Below are 16,454 nucleotides of genomic sequence, written 5' to 3'. Positions count from 1 at the left end.
CAAACCAACCATTAATTATCCCTGTTTTCGGAAGTTACTGACTCTTTCGTTTTTTATTCTTAAAAATGGTACAACATTAAATGATCATCTCAAACCACATTAGAAAAATGTCACGTTTGATGGAAAAATGAAATTCACCTAGCGATTGGAATAGAAATAGGGAGAAAAATGTTTTTCATTAAATTGGGATGAAACTGGATTTTAAGGATTTATTCCATCCTATTATGATTCAGCCAGTGCCTTACTGAGTACACAGAAACCTTCAGTAAATATTTATTTATTGATTGAAAAACATATTTGAAAGCATTTGAAATGGTCTATTGTTCAAATTGTATAAATAAAATTACACAAATAAAAATTCCCCTTTACCATTTTATGAAACATGAGTGTTCAGTCAGCTTGAATAAACAATTAAGACTAGTACATATTTATTGGATACATGTAGAAATCACAATTGTTTTTATGATTCATACAAAGAAGTAGATGAATTATGAATTGTTTAAAAAACTTTGCAATAAAAATCAGGGAAACATTCAATCATTAGGAGAAAATTATAAATTCTGAAGGAAAGGAAGTTTGTATAATCTGGAATTTCTTAGTTTCCCTTAAAGCAGCGGTTCTCAACCTGTGGGTCGGAAAATAAACACATATTTTCCCCTGATAAAATACTAAAACAATGAAAATAAAGAGGTGGATTTATGAGTATATACCAAAACATCACTAAAGCTTAGTTGATTCTGCTTACAAAGCCAACTTAATAATCAGTAGAGATCACTGCCAAATCCATTTGACAATATCAGTGAATATCAATAGTCAGTCACCCTTCCAAGTACATTGCATCCTAACTCAGTTACATAACTGGGTGGTCATGGTTCCAGTTATAACCCACTTCTGAGACTAGAGTTTCGATGTAAAAGTGAAACAGCCTTTCTCTCTTTCCTAGACCCAGGTGAAGATATGAGAAGAAATAAGGAGGGACACCTGAGGCTCAAATGTCCTTAATAACTTTTTCTTGGTTTTGATATGTGGTAAAAACAGAAAATGAAGTAACCAGGACATCTAGCCCCCAACTATCTCTTGTTATACTCAAGGCAAATTGATCAGCAAGGTTCATGCTCTTGGGGAAGGCCCTATGAGCTAATAGATAATAATTTCTGGTGCTACAAATCCTTTCATAAGTTACAGCCTTCATGCTAGTAGTTATTCTTCTGAGTAGTTCATAAAGAAGCTCCCAGGAGAATGGGAGATGCAGAGTAACCAATAATTAAGACAAAGTCCTGCCCTAGCTGGTTTGGCTCAGTGGATAGAGCATTGGCCTGAGACTGAAAGGTCCCAGGTTTGATACCAGTCAAGGGCACATGCCCAGGTTGTGGGCTTGATCCCCAGTAGGGGGTATGCAGGAGGCAACTGATCAATGATTCTCATCATTGATGTTTCTATGTCTCTCTCCCTCTTCCTTCCTCTCTGAAATCAATAAAAAAATCGATCTATATATATAAACGTCTAAGTGACTGCCCAACCGTCTGACCTGTAGCTATGATGTGCATTGACCACCAGGGGGCAGACACTGAATGCAGGAGATGCCAAGTTCTGATGACTTGGCAGCTGCAGTTCTCGGGTGACAAACCTGGAACCAGAGAGGAGGGAGCCCGATTCCAGGGTGCACCACCTGAGAACCATCCTCTCGCAATCTGGGACCCCTCAGGAGATGTTGGAGAGACAGTTTTGGCCTGATCCCCACAGACCAGAGGAACCCTGCTCATTCCACAGACACCCTTCAAGCAGTGGCGCCGTACCAGGTGCAGCTGGCTGGGGAGGGACCAGGGGAGGTTGGCTCCAGGGTGTGTCTGGCCTGTCTCACCCAGTCCCACCCCACTGGCCACCTTCTAATTAATTTTTTTTTCAATGTGCACGAATTTGTTCACCCGGGCACTAGTATATATGAAGACAAAGTCTCTTGGAAAACTAATATTCTAATCTAGATAACATGACTTTTAAATTTTGACAGAAGTTTTTCCCATTTTTCTGTTTTACTAGTAGACTAACCTTGCCTATAAACTGACTCAAAGGCACCCTCAACAAACAGTCCTCTACAGCAAGTATGATGGTCTTCACAACCTAATGAAAATCAACTTGAATGCACATCTATTAATAACAACACTGTGTTGACTTTGAGTCAAGGTCAGAGTGGCAGGCCTCATCCAAAGCATTTTCCCTCTCTATTCAAGTTTTCATAATTCACATGTTAATAACACAGTCCTGGGAGAATTAAATAAACTAATACATTAGACACTTAGAACAGAGTAAGTTTCAGATTGCATTAACAGTTCAGCTCTTCCTGTTTCTTGCTGTAGCTGTTGTCGCTATAATTAGCTATAATTATCAGTATTGAACGCCAGCCTGCATGACTGCTTCACAATCCTGCTCCCTGTCCAGGCCCCAACGCCTTTGGACCATTGCAGCTATGAAACTACAGGCAGATCGAGGGGGGTTGGGGGGAAGGGAGGAACAGCTCTCCACTTTAACATTTTGACAAAGTGTTGAAGTAAGTCCCTCTCTAAAACTCCCTCTGCAGGACTGTGACTGAATTAAAACTTAATTTTTTTAAATTAATTAACTGAAAGTTTATGGTTAACAAAAATAAAAGGTATATATAATCAGCAGTATTTACAACAATTGATCCATGTGGTTCTTAGAGCCCACTGACCCAAAATGAGGCTCATGAATTCCCTAACAGTCAAGCATTCTAGCTGACCGCTTGCCTATCAGTAGCAAGATCAGCTCAGATCTCACCATCAAAAGAGCAGCCGGGGAAGCACGGACAGTTGGGACAGTTGGGAGGAGAGCATAAGCTTCAAGATGGAAAATCATGAGCCAGATGCTATTGTCAAGGAAAAACAAATTGTTGATATAATGACCAGAAAAGCCAACCAACTTTCAGAAGCAGAAAGGGATCTACGTGAACATGGATCGACATGTGTTGGACTTAATGCTGCTCTCTGTGGCCTAATAGCAAAGTCTTTTTCAGTGCATCTTAAATGTAACTTGTATAGCTGCTGTTTTAACAATGGCAGTGCTACTATTTTTGACAGTGAACCTATCTTACAAAGGATTATTAAGTTTACCATTGAATATAGGTGATTTAAACTGTGAAACCTATACCATGCACAAGGTGGGTTGGTTGGACTTGTTTTTGGTGGTCTGTACCCTGTTTTCTTGGCTATACCTAGGAATGGTGGCCTAGGAAACAGGTATGCCTCCGTCCTGCTATCAGAGAAAGGAACATCGTAACCTACTGTGTCAGAATTTCTAAGCCTGTCTTTAGAAAGATGTTTCTCATTTTGCCCCAGGCTGGATTTGCAAGTACCTCGGTTCTAGACAATATAAACTACTTAGAAAGGTTCTTCACTTCCCTGAACCTGTCCTAGAAATTCTGTGATTGTTAAGCAAATGTACACACAAAAATAAAACTGTGATTTTAAAAAAAGCAGTGTGACATTCTGTTCTCGGTTTCATTACTATGAGGCCCAGAGGAGGAAAAGTCTCCCATTACTCCAACCAAAGGCTCGTGTCTTGAATTTTTATTTTTATACTGCAATCTGCCTTTTCCTCTGAGCAATTTTCAACAAAAACTCTCATCTCTACAATATAACAATATATATTCTAATATAGTTTAATCCATTCCAAGTTTTGTTTTGTTTTTGTTTTTTAAAAAACACTCTACCATCTCTTTTTTTATACAGGCAGAAAACAGCAATAAAGTCAGCGGAGACAGAAAGTTCTGCCTCAACAAAATGTACACAATTTTATATTGCAAAGCTGAATATTTAGCCTCTCCATCTAAATCCCCTGCATTTAGGTTAATGGACATTCTTCCCACAGTGCAATGATTGGGTACACTATGGGACATTATAAACATTTACAAATGTACTCATTTTATTTAAAAAATTTCCTTAGCTGCAGGAGATATGTTTGGCACTTGTAAAAAAAAAAGCAATTAAAAAATATGTATGAGCCTGTCTTCTGAAGCTAAAATGTGTTAGAGAAACAAAAAATCATTTAAAAAAGAACATGGTTTGCTACAAGTTCTATGAAAGAAACAGGGAGCATTGCAGAATAATAACAGATGGCATTAGGGATGGCGTGGGATCCTTTCAGCCACTCTGTGGTTAAACAGTGTTTTCGAGCTGTGATCTTGTTTTTGAGAATATCATTGTTTCTGTTATGCCTGAACAGTACAGAAGCTGGGTAAGTGTTGAAAATACTAGGTTAAAATATTCACTACAATGAAGCTAAAAGTGAGAGTAACAAAAATAATTAAATATGTAAAGAAAATGGCAAATTTGGCATGTGTGTATGAGTGAATCTTTTGAAAATAGTATTGATTTCGAGGTACACATAGTAAAGTATACATCATATGAACAATCCTGTGCTTACTCAAGAGCCAATACCAGTAGAGTAGCCCATTGCTCATCCCCTATCTGCCCTCTTTTCCAGAGTTTTTATCAACAATCCTATATATATATATATTTCTTATTTACAAAGTATATAGCTTATTTATTCCCACTAAATGGTAAGTTCCAAAAGATCATTTTTTTGTTTTGTTTTTTATCTGATGAATCGCAAACAAAGTGAATGCTACCTTTCACATAGGGGCTAAATACATATTTGTTAAACCAAGGAATATGCAAGTAAATGAGTGCACAAATTAACCAATAAATAATTTGATAATTTAAAATAAATAATCTTGGGGGTGGGGGCGGAAAAAAATAAAATAAAATAAATAATCTTGAGTGAATTCTTAAAATGATTGCATATGTATTTTTAAACACTCAGTATAAGTAGCCCCATTTAATATTCCCAATCACTCCTTTCTCCTATAGAAGCCTGGTGAATTTCTGAATTTCTGTGTATAAGTAATTCTGATTACTTACATATTTTATTAAAATATAATGTTGAAAATCACTAGGAAAATAATTTATGTAAGGATTTTAAAAATATTCTAATGTGACAGTCATATAGTCAATTCAACAGATATTTATTAGGCATTTACTCTCTGTCAAGCATATAGCTCTGAAAAAGAAAGAAAATACTGCTGCCCTTATGGAAACACATGCAAACAAATAACACATGTGAACAAATAAACAAACTGAATCATTTCAGGGAGTGGTAAACACAATGAAAACTTAAGGTGGGGGAGGAATGAGGATCTTGCCTTTTTTGATCAGCTGTTTAGGAAGAGTCTTGAGTCTTCAGAGGTGACTTGAATTGAGATTGTGATGGAGAACTTGCAGATGCTATGAGAAGACTGGAGATTAGAGTTTTCCGAACAAATAAAACAAATATGAAAGACTAGAGGAGCAAAATGAGCATGGTTGTGGAATGGAATGAACGCCCGTATGGCTGGAGATCACTGAGAAAAGAGTAGTGTGATGTGAGTTGAAGTCAGAAAGGTATCAGGTAAGTCATGTAGTGCCTTGTTGACTATGGAGAGAGTTTGTTTCTTGTTCACTGTACTTTGCTGGAAGTTTTCACGCTGTAACACATCTTTATTTACTTCATACATTAAAAAATATCCCTGGTGTGTATAGAAAAAGGTCTATACTGGTGGGGGAAGGGATATCTTTATTACATATAGGGTTTTTTTCTATTACATTTCTCATTGATAAATTGTGACAAAAATAATATGCTGAATTACCATTACAAATTATACATATATACTAATAAAAGAGAAATGTGTAAATTGGTTGTCACTCCACTACACCCACCAGCCAATCAGGATGAGTATGCAAATTAACCCAACAAAGATGGTGGGTTAATTTGCATACACAGGCATGAAGCGAAGACTGAAGACAACTGAAAACTGAAGACTAAAGATGCTTGGCTTCTCCACTGTGGCTGGAGCAAAGAAGCCAAGCTTCGCTGCGGCCGGAGCAGAGAAAACAAGCCTCACTGTGGGCTGGAGCAGAGAAGCTAAGCCTCAAGGCTGGATCAAAGGCCTGGGTCCCAGGTGCTGGAGGAAAACCGGTGCCAGCAGCCAGGGGAAGGAAGGCCTATTGCGTGAATCATCGTGCAATGGGCCTCTAGTATATATATATATAGTCTTCCATGCTTTAAAAGTATATATAGTCTTCCATGCTTTAAAAGTCACAATTTTGTGATTGTACTCATGTGCACTGCAAATACAACTTTTATTTTATTAAGTTAATTTTTGTGTAAAAGTTATTCACTTCTTTAAAACTAACCTAAAATTTCCTGGATATGGGAAAACAATTAATGACAGTTACTCCAGCCCAAGGATTTTACTTTTTGTACAAGTAGCCCTACATCTTAGTTTACTTCAGTTCTTTTCAGTGAAATTGCACATCGACCTTGGCCAATTGCAAATGGTAAAAAGCATCAATACTTCACTTTTTTTCTCCGCCTAAAAAACTAAAACCTGATGGGCTAAAAATAAATTTAAAATCTAAACCACAATGTTACACTAAATTCAATTTGGGCATTTAGTAGATATTATTTATCCTACAACAACAGATGTGACAAAAAGAATTGATCTTGTTGACATTGTTACCATTGCATGAATAGAAAGCAATATTAACAATTTCATTTACCATTGCACATTCTGGCAAGGAAGTTTTTACCATTCATAAAGTCAGGGTAAGCTTGTTTTCTATTCTAGTGTCACATCCTACTTCTGATGAAAAAAATATATAAATGCATACATAAATGCAATTGGCTAGCCATTTATCTAAGTGAGACATCACAGGCAGTAGATGGCACCAACAAGTAGATATAGGAAAAGTGCCATCATTAATTATCCTGAAAGCTGGAATCGAGATCCCTGAGCTTCCAGGGGCAGAGTTACAAGGAAGGTAGTACAATTTGTGATTCAAATACAATTAACTATAATATATTGTTAATGCATTTTTCATCACCTTTTGAAGTGCAGGATCAACTCTAAGTCTACACTATGGTAAGTAGTACCCAAATTTTGGAGTGTTTAACCTGGATTTACCATTGGCATTGCATTTGAGCTTCCTAAAAAGTTTTATGACAATCACCTGTGTGTTTTGGGTAACTTTACCCAAATTCTACACAAAAAATAAAGTCAAAGACTGAAAAAAATACTCTATATAGTTTTTCTACCATATGTTGGTTGTCTGGATGATCAAAATTTCAAAAGAAATTTGTAGAGAAACACCAACTTTCCATTTAAAACTTTTTTTTCTATAATGGTAATTTAAAATATAATTATTTACTAACACTATTATTTTATTTTTTTTAAATATATTTTTTATTGATTTTTTTACAGAGAGGAAGGGAGAGAGATAGAGAGTTAGAAACATCGATGAGAGAGAAACATCGATCAGCTGCCTCCTGCACATCTCCTACTGGGGATGTGCCCACAACCCAGGTACATGCCCTTGACCGGAATCGAACCTGGGACCTTTCAATCTGCAGGCCGACGCTCTATCCACTGAGCCAAACTGGTTTTGGCAACACTATTATTTTAATAACAGTAGATATTTTCAGAACATAAAATTGAATAAATAAGATTACATAACACTTGATGCACTTTTTGTCCCTAGCATAAGATGTACAAATTTAAGTGATTCTAATAACCATTAACTGATATTAATTTAATTTTATGCATTTAGCTATTGTACCTTATATTTTATATTGTATAAATTCCAGTTTTAAAATGAATTTCTACTTATGTTCATATATTTTCTTTATTTTTTTTACTAGTTCTTCTATTTGATGAGTTCTATAGCATTTTGCTATGCTCTTCTTTCCATTTAAACTTATTCATCTCTTTAATATTTTCAGTCTATTTAGCATTAAACTTTAATTTTGGCACGATTGTCTATTTTTCACCTTGAAATTTACACTGGTATTTCTACTAAAGTTTATCAGAACTTTTATATAGTAGTTAATCAACTTTTACCTTTCTTAAATTAAAAATCATTATATAATAAAATTCTGCCACACTGCCCATTCAGAAAATTTGTAATTACATAAAGCAATGATCTGATAAAAATACATATACTTATTACAAATGTTTCTCTTGACTGAATTAAATTTAAAATACAATGCAATATATAAGGTTGCTTTTGGTGAAAATCCTAAGTTTACTTTCAAAAAGATAAATTCGTAAATCACTTAAAGAGGTAGGAACACTCATTATTTACCTATTAATATTCACATTTATGAGTTAATGTATGAGTGTGATGTATATTCAGTGTGTTTGGAGCATGTGTGTATTTTAAGTGAATAATTAGTTTTGTATTTGGGAATTTGCTGGCTGGTATGATTTTGTTAAAGTCATAGTTAACCAAACACTGAGAAAAGTAATTTAAAAATGTATGTGTCTTTTGTTTCTATTTCTTTCCCTTACTTTGCTATTGACCTATCAAGATTGACTAGTACTGGGGCATACCAGCTAGTACTAGTATTAACACTGTTTACCACTTCAGCAAAGATGTTGGTGTTTGCCTTCTCCTATACAGTATTCATACCTGTGGAGATAGATGTAAGGGGCACATTACAAATTTTTCTTGGTGGTTTTAGTGGGGTTCTTGTGTTTGTGTGTATGTGTATGTGTATGTATGTGTGCATACACACACGTGCACCTGCATATACATGGTGGAGTGAAAGGCAGGGGAGTGGACAGAGAACAATAGGAAATAGCAGAAGTCTTTAATCTGATTATAGAAGCCCTTCGTATATAACTAACTAGAGGCCCAGTGCACAAAAATTTGTGCACGCGGGGGGCGGGGGGAGGGGGGTCCCCCAGCCCGGCCTGTGCCCTCTCGCAGTCTGGGACCCCTCGGGAGATAATGACCTGCTGGCTTAGGCCTGCTCCCGGGTGGCAGAGGGCAGGCCCAATCCCTAAGTGCAGCCCCTGGTCAGGCTCAGAGCAGGGCCGATTGGGGGGTTGGGGCACCGCCCCCTGTCACACTCAAGGCAGGGTCGATGGGGAGGTTGCAGCGCCACCCCCTGTCACGCACAGAGCAGGGCCAATCAGGGGGTTGGGGCACTGCCCCCTGTCACTCACAGAGCAGGGCCCATCAGGGGGTTGGGGTGCTGCCCCCTGTCACTCACAGAGCAGGGCCCATCAGGGGGGTTGGGGGTCCATACCCTGTCACTCACAGAGCAGGGTCAATCAAGGGGTTGGGGAGCTCCCCCCTGTCACGCACAGAGCAGGGCTGATCAGGGGGTTGAGGAGCTCCCCCCTGTCACTCACAGAGTAGGGCCAATAGGGGAGTTGGGGCACCGCCCCCTGTCACACACAGAGCAGGGCGGATCAGGGGTTTGGGGAGCTGCACCCTGTCACACTCAGGGCAGGGCCAATGGGGAGGTTATGGCTCTACCCTGTCACACAGAGCAAGGCCCGTGGAGGGGGGTTGGGGTGCCACCCTCTATCACCCACAGAGCAGGGCCAATCAGGGGGTTGGGGCGCCACCACTGTCACACTCAGGGCAGGGCCAATGGGGAGGTTATGGCTCTACCCCGTCACACACAGAGCAGGACCCGTGGGGGGGGTGGGAGTTGGGGCGCCACACCCTGTCACACACAGAGCCACAGGGCGATCAGGGGGTTGGGGGGCTCCCCCCTATCAGGCACAGAGCAGGGCTGATCAGGGGGTTGGGGCGCCTTCCCTTGTCACGAACAGAGCAGGGCGGATAGGGAGGTTGTGGCCCCACCCCCTGTCACACACAGAGCCGCAGGGCGATCAGGGGGTTTGGTCGCTGCCCCCTGTCACACTGATCCCGGTGCCGGGAGCCTTGCTGCCCCGCTGATCCCAGTGCCAGGAGGCATATTACCCTTTTACCATATAGAATAGAGGCCTGGTGCATGGGTGGGGGCCGGCTGGTTTGCCCTGAAGGGTGTCCTGGATCAGGGTGGGGGTCCCCACTGGGGTGCCTGGCCAGTCTGGGTGAGGGGCTGAGGGCTGTTTTCCGGAAGCGAGTGACTGAAGCTTCCAACCGCTCCTTGTTTTCTTTTTCTTTTTTTTTTTTTTTTTATTCTGGGCCAGCTTTAGCTCTGAGGCCTTGCTGCTGAAAACATCGATACAAAGTTTCGGTCTGCTGGCTTTCAGTCCAGCTGGTTTCTGGTGTTTTGTTTAGCTTCTTATTTGCAACATAGTACATAGTTGCTTAGAGTTGCAACTGAGAGGCCGGCAAGTGAGGTGGGGAACGTTGGAGTCCGCAGCAAGCAAGCCTCATGCTCGCTTCAGTGCCTGGCTGCCAGCCGCCATCTTGGCTGACAGTTAATTTGCATATACTCACTGATTAGCCAATGAAAAGGGTAACGGTCGTACACTAATTACCATGTTTCTCTTTTATTAGTGTAGATGTCCCTCTATTCTGATATTATTGGTAGAATAACAAAAAAAAATCTACAAGGCCAAAATTAAGTCAGTTTGACTACTATTCTTTTCAGGCTAGGGTACATTCTTGCACAACACAGCTTTAATGTATTTTACTTTATCTATCCCAATCTTCTCCATTTCCTCTCCTCTCACAGGGAAAACAAAGCAAAACTAATCAATAACTTTAGATTCATCAACCAGTGAGCACACATATATAAAATACTATATCAATAACACCTTATGCTATACTATTAAAAGAAAAACAGCTATTCCCTTTGGCTCAAAGGAGACTATGGTAAAAAATTACCCACATTCTGAAGGTGAGTTCTTTCCCAATACTTCTCAATTCAGACCTGGTGTTTCATTTTTCACAGCCGCAACATTTTTTTTAATGATTTTTAGAGAGAGGAATGGAGAGACAGAGAGAAACTGAGGTGAGAGAAACATTGATCAGTTGCCTCCCTCATGCACCCCAACCTGGGATCAAACTCACAACCTGGGTATGTGCCCTCACCAGAAATCAAACCCGTTACCTTTTGGCATGTGGGATGACTCTCCAACTGAGCCCATCAGCCAGAACCATAGAAACTTTTTATTAAGAGATGGATGTGCTAGAGTAGGAGGCACTCTGTGAGCATGTTATCATGCTCCTATGGTCATGGACTCATCTAGTGGGCCTCCCATGGGGATATTCCCACTTATATATTACCTCATGTAATCCTCACAACAATATTGTGACTGAGGGAGGCAGATGAGGAAACAGACTCAAAGAGGTTGTCTTTTGCCAAGGGCTACATACTAGAAAGGGGCAGATTCTCTATACGAATACTATATTTTGACTTTAAAGTCTGCGCTCTCTCCTCATGTCTTATCATCACCTCTTAAGCAAATGTCAGCACACCTGGCAAGGTCAGCAGAGCTCAGTGAACTACTGAGTTCCACCTTGCACCAATCCTAATGCATTCATTCACGTTAGGCATTTCCTTCTCATGGTTCAAGATGCAAATACTAGTATTTCAGGAACAAGTAGAGCACAGAAACTATTAAAGTTTCCTACATAATTGGAAAGGCAAGCAGGAAGGGAATACTCTATAGATTGAAGTGAGAGACAGAGGAGAATTAAGGAGCATACCTCCAAAGAGGCCTCTCCATTTCATGATTTCTCTTATAGTTGACCTTACTCATAAATCAAGTAATTGTGCAAGTAAGAAGAATCCATAGCATGTGAATATGTGAAAAATGCACTGGTGATGGTTCCATACAGGCTTTCAAGGAAAGCAGTGGTGTTCTGGGGGCTCTTCTTTGGCATTTGAGGTTAGCATCAAGTACAACCATGTCTCTCCATAGCATGTTTTTATGCCCCACGAAGTGACAGTGTTTGATAAGGGTAGTGCCCAACTGGTTCAGTGCAGCAAATATCATACTTTAACTTATATGCACAGCCTCTGCTTTTATGATGCCATCTGCAGAGGAATAAATCATCCTAAAGTTGACTGAGTGTGTCCTGTGTTCATCCGCTTGACTGTGTTTGATGTAATTGACTGACAACAATAAAAGAGGATTAGGAAAAAGAGGCAGCGGTATTGTCAAGTGGATGTTACCTGACCCACGACTTCCAGAGGATGATCAGAACACAGACGGCTGAGAGGAAAGAAGGCGCCATCCTAGGAAAGCATGGATAGATGGCATAGAAAGAATGTGACAGTGTGGCATCTCTGTCTGTGTGGGGAGGGACTGCATGTGGTAGGAGAAAAAAAAGGAAGGGCATTTTGCACAGTCAAAAAGAGTAGTTTCATTTAAATAGGTAGCTCATGTTAATGAATAGGAGATAATTTTAAAACTGTGGAATTCCCCAAAGTTCTTGAATATCATCATTTGGGTTTATTTTTATGTTACATTTGACATCTCAGCACGGTAGCACTTGTAGCAGACTAAGGAATTTGTCTTTAAATGAGCATTCTACTCAGGCTGCAACTCTCCTACTTACTACTCCTCTTATACCAGAACATGAACCTAATAGAAAGTCAGTATCCAGCCAGACCAGAACACTTTATACATACTAAAATTTGGAAGTGCTTTTGCAAAGACTGTATAAAAAAAACAAATGATATGTAGAAGATAACTGAACCAATATCTGTTATGAGAGTTGAGTACATGTTACTCCAAATATTTGAACCATAATATCCACACATTGTATTATGTTATCACCTTTAGTTGTCCCATTAAAGAAATAATGGCAACCACTGGCCAGAGTTTTTCTGATGGTCTGATGGATTTGTTGCTTGTACATCTTCCTTCTGCTTCAAGATTCTTATTACTCATCAGATATTTCTTAACATTTTCTTGTTAATCCCTTCAATCACTTTTGAAGTTTTAGTTTTGCTTTTCCAACTTTATCCTGTATATGTGGGACTGTCCTTTTGGTTAGTATTCTTCTGAAATGAGAGGAAGAGGATTATTTTTTCGAACTTCTCTTGAAGGATTTTTTTAATGAAGTCAATCTAAAAAGAAAAAAAGCTGTGTAACACTTATACTTCTTGATTTCCTATCCTTGAATTGTCCCAATCTTAACAACTTGGATACTTTAAACTCTGTCTTGTAAGTAGATGGTCAGGAAAACTTAATTACTCTACTTAATTACTGTAGGAAGGCAGACTATGCCACCCCAAAATGTACCACTTTAAAAATAGGTATTAATGTCTGGCTGGTGTGGCTCAGTGGTTGAGTGCCAACCCATGAACCAGGAGGTCACAGTTCGATTCCCAGTCAGGGCACATGCTCGGGTTGCCAGCTCACTCCCCAGTAGGGGGCATGCAAGAGGTAGCATTGATGATTCTCTCTCTTCATTGATGTCTCTCTTTCTCTCTCTCTCTCTCTCTCTCTCAAAATCAACAAAAACATTTTAAAAATAAATAAAATAAAAATAGGAATTATTTTGAGCTGAAGGCAATTGAGAAGAATTAGATACAAAAAGTTCTCTATCCTCTCCTATTTATCCAATATCAGGACATAGATTTACAAAGGTGTTTGTCCCTCCTCCTGTCTCTAGCAGGAAGAACAAAAATTAATAATTGACAACAATTTTAGACTCTAGTAGTCTGGAGACAGCCCCGGAGGAATTTACATACCAAGCTTTACTAACAAATCTTTATCTCCCATTAGTTTCTCATATATTTGCCTTTCCATAATTTGCCCCCTGTAGAGATGCAAGGTCATTTCCACTTTAACATTTAACATTTATTACTCCTTTCTTAAGATGATAAATTCTTCTCTTTTTTTTAATGCTCACCCAAGGATATTTTTGCCATTGATTTTTAGGGAGTGGGAGAGACAGGGAGAGAGAAACATTAATGTGAGAGAGACACATCAATTGATTCCCTCCCACATATGTCCCTACCAGGCCAGTGATGAACCTACAATCAAGGTAGGTGTGCCTGGCTAGAATCAAACCCATGACCTGTCAGTCTAAAGACTGACACTCTAACCACTCAGTCAAACCAGATAGGGCTAAGGCTAAGTTCTAACCAAAACTTTGAGGTACTCATCTCCAGGTAGTCTCATGTGCCATATGCATAATGTACATATTGATAAGTTTTTGTTTCTTTTTCTTTTATTAGTCTGTCCTTGGCCAGTCTAATATAAAGGTCCCCAGCTGGAGAAACAATGGGTAGTAGAAGAAATTTTTATTTCCCTACATCACTTAATTCCAAAATTCTGTGGATTTCTTTTCAAATCTTTATGACTACATAATTTTAATATGACATAATATTAAATATGAAAATCTCAAGTCCTAGCTCTACAATGCTGAGTAAATCCTTTGGGCACCTAACCTTGCAAAGTGGGATAGGTCTAAAGGAGGATATCAGCAACAAACTTAACTAGAACCAGGATGGTGACCTAGGTAAATGTGGTACTCATCGCCTCCCACAACCACATCAAAATAACAACTATAATACAGAGCAACCATCATTCAGAATTACCTGAAATCTGGCTGAATGGAAGTCCTACAACTAGATAAGTAAATAAGAAAGCACATTGAGCTGATAGGAGGGGTGATGGTACGGAACATGATGCTCCAACACCCATATGTGGTGTTTTTTAATTTCAGGAGGGATATCTCAGCGGCAGAGGCCTCTTGTGAGAAACAAGGGGTCTCAGCCTAACACCAGACCCCTCAGTCCAGGCTTCAAGTGCCGGGAAAAGAAGACAAGTTCCCATAACTTCAGGCTATAAAAACCAGCGGGAATTGTGGCTGAGTGATACAGAGACTAGTGGAGTCCCAGGCAGTTCCTCTTAAAGGGCTGAGATATGGGATCACTGGGAATCACTCCTTCCCTCTGAGCTTCAGCTCTGGAGGGATCCAGGGACATACAGGGAGGAGCTCAATTGTCTGGCATTAGGGCAAGAAATTGGGGCGGGGGGCTTTCTCCCAGACATGGGTGCTCACAGGGTTCATTGTTCCTATGATGAGACCTCCCCTGACAAGGAGCTGACTAGCAGGCACCATATCTGAGCATCCTTAAACCAGGCTCACACAGTTGGCTCCACCCTGGTGATTCCCTGAGACCCTGCCACGCCTAATTTGCAGCCACACCCAAGTTTTTTGCAGTGGCTTTTCCAAACAAATGGCCTGTCCTAGTTCAGGCTTCAGACTTTTGTAAAATCTCTCAAAACAAGCAGCAGTTGGTGTCAGCATGCCCCATACCTCTCAATAAGAGGCCCAAGACCCAGAACTAACAGTGGCCTGCCTTGCTTCACAGCTTGGCCTCTCCTGGGAACTTCCAAAACCATCACAAGTAGCAGCCATCTGCAGCTCTCTCTGTAGCTCCTGCCAGGTGGCCCAAGGAAATGGCTGATTTTGCATCTCCCAGGAGTCCCTAGAGCCAGTATACCCAGTGGACAGTTTCAGATCATGCACGATTACAACTCTATAAATCCATGAGCAACACACTCAAGGAGCAGATTCAGTGAACACCAAAGTCCCACTGAAGCAAGTCCTGCTCCATAGAGGTATCTTCTGCACAGCAGATCTTCCACTGTAGGTGCAGCTGGTCCTGACAGCCAATTGGTCTGGGAGTTAATTCCTCTCACTAATGACAACTGCAGTGTAATGCCAACTACAAAAAGTTTGTGCACACAGCCCACACAGGGGTGCATCTAGAGGGCCCACCTCAGGTGACTGGGGAGGCTGAGTCACTGGGCCCTACAGGATGCCTACTACACAAGGTCACTCTACCAATTCCAGGAGACATAGCAGCTCTACCTAATACATAGAAACAAACACAGGGAAGCAATCAAAATGCAGAGACAAAGAAACATGTCATAAATGAAAGAACAGAAGAAATCTCCAGAAAAAGAACTAAATGAAATGAAAGCAAACAAACTACTAGATACAGGTTGAAAACAATGGTTATAAAAATGTTCAAGGATCTTAATGAGAGCTTCAAGGGACTTAGTGAGAATTTCAAAGATATGAAAAAGGACCAGTCAGAAATTAAGCATACACTAACTGAAACAAAGAATAATTTACAGGGAATCAATAGTAGAATCGATGCTGAGAATCAAATCAGTGTTTTGGAATATGAGTTAGCAAAAAACACCCAATTAGATGAGCAAAAAGAAAAAAGAATCCAAAAATATAATGATAGTGTAAGAAGCCTCTAGGACTGTGGGTCGTGACCCCTTTGGCGGTTGAACAACCCTTTCACAGGGGTCACCTAAGACCATCCTGCATATCAAATATTTACATTACAATTCATAACAGTAGCAACAATTAATTTTATGGTTGGGTCACAACATGACGAACTGTATTTAAAGGACCAGAAGGTTGAGAACCACTGCTCTAGGACAACTTCAAGCATACCAACATTTGCATTATGGGGGTGCCAGAAGGAGAAGAGAGAGAACAAGATATTGAAGATCCATTTAAAGTAATAATGAGAGAAAACTTCCCCTACCTGGTGAAAAAAATAGAGTCCAGGAAGCATAGTGTCCCAAATAAGATGAACCCAAAGAGGCCCACACAAAGACACCTCATAACTAAAATGCCAGGGGTTAAAGACAAAGAAAGAATCTTAAA

At 40.0% G+C, this 16,454-nt stretch overlaps 1 pseudogene; it reads left to right on the top strand.

The window, feature by feature from the left end:
* Positions 1 to 2,859: 2,859 nt before the first annotated feature.
* On the top strand, positions 2,860 to 3,439 carry LOC102420417 (annotated as a pseudogene).
* The last annotated feature ends 13,015 nt before the right edge of the window (positions 3,440 to 16,454 follow it).

The sequence above is a fragment of the Myotis lucifugus genome, unplaced genomic scaffold, assembly GCF_000147115.1.
Source record: "Myotis lucifugus unplaced genomic scaffold, Myoluc2.0 scaffold_32, whole genome shotgun sequence".
NCBI classification, from domain to species: Eukaryota; Metazoa; Chordata; class Mammalia; order Chiroptera; family Vespertilionidae; genus Myotis; species Myotis lucifugus.
This window is presented reverse-complemented; position numbering and strand designations above follow the sequence as displayed.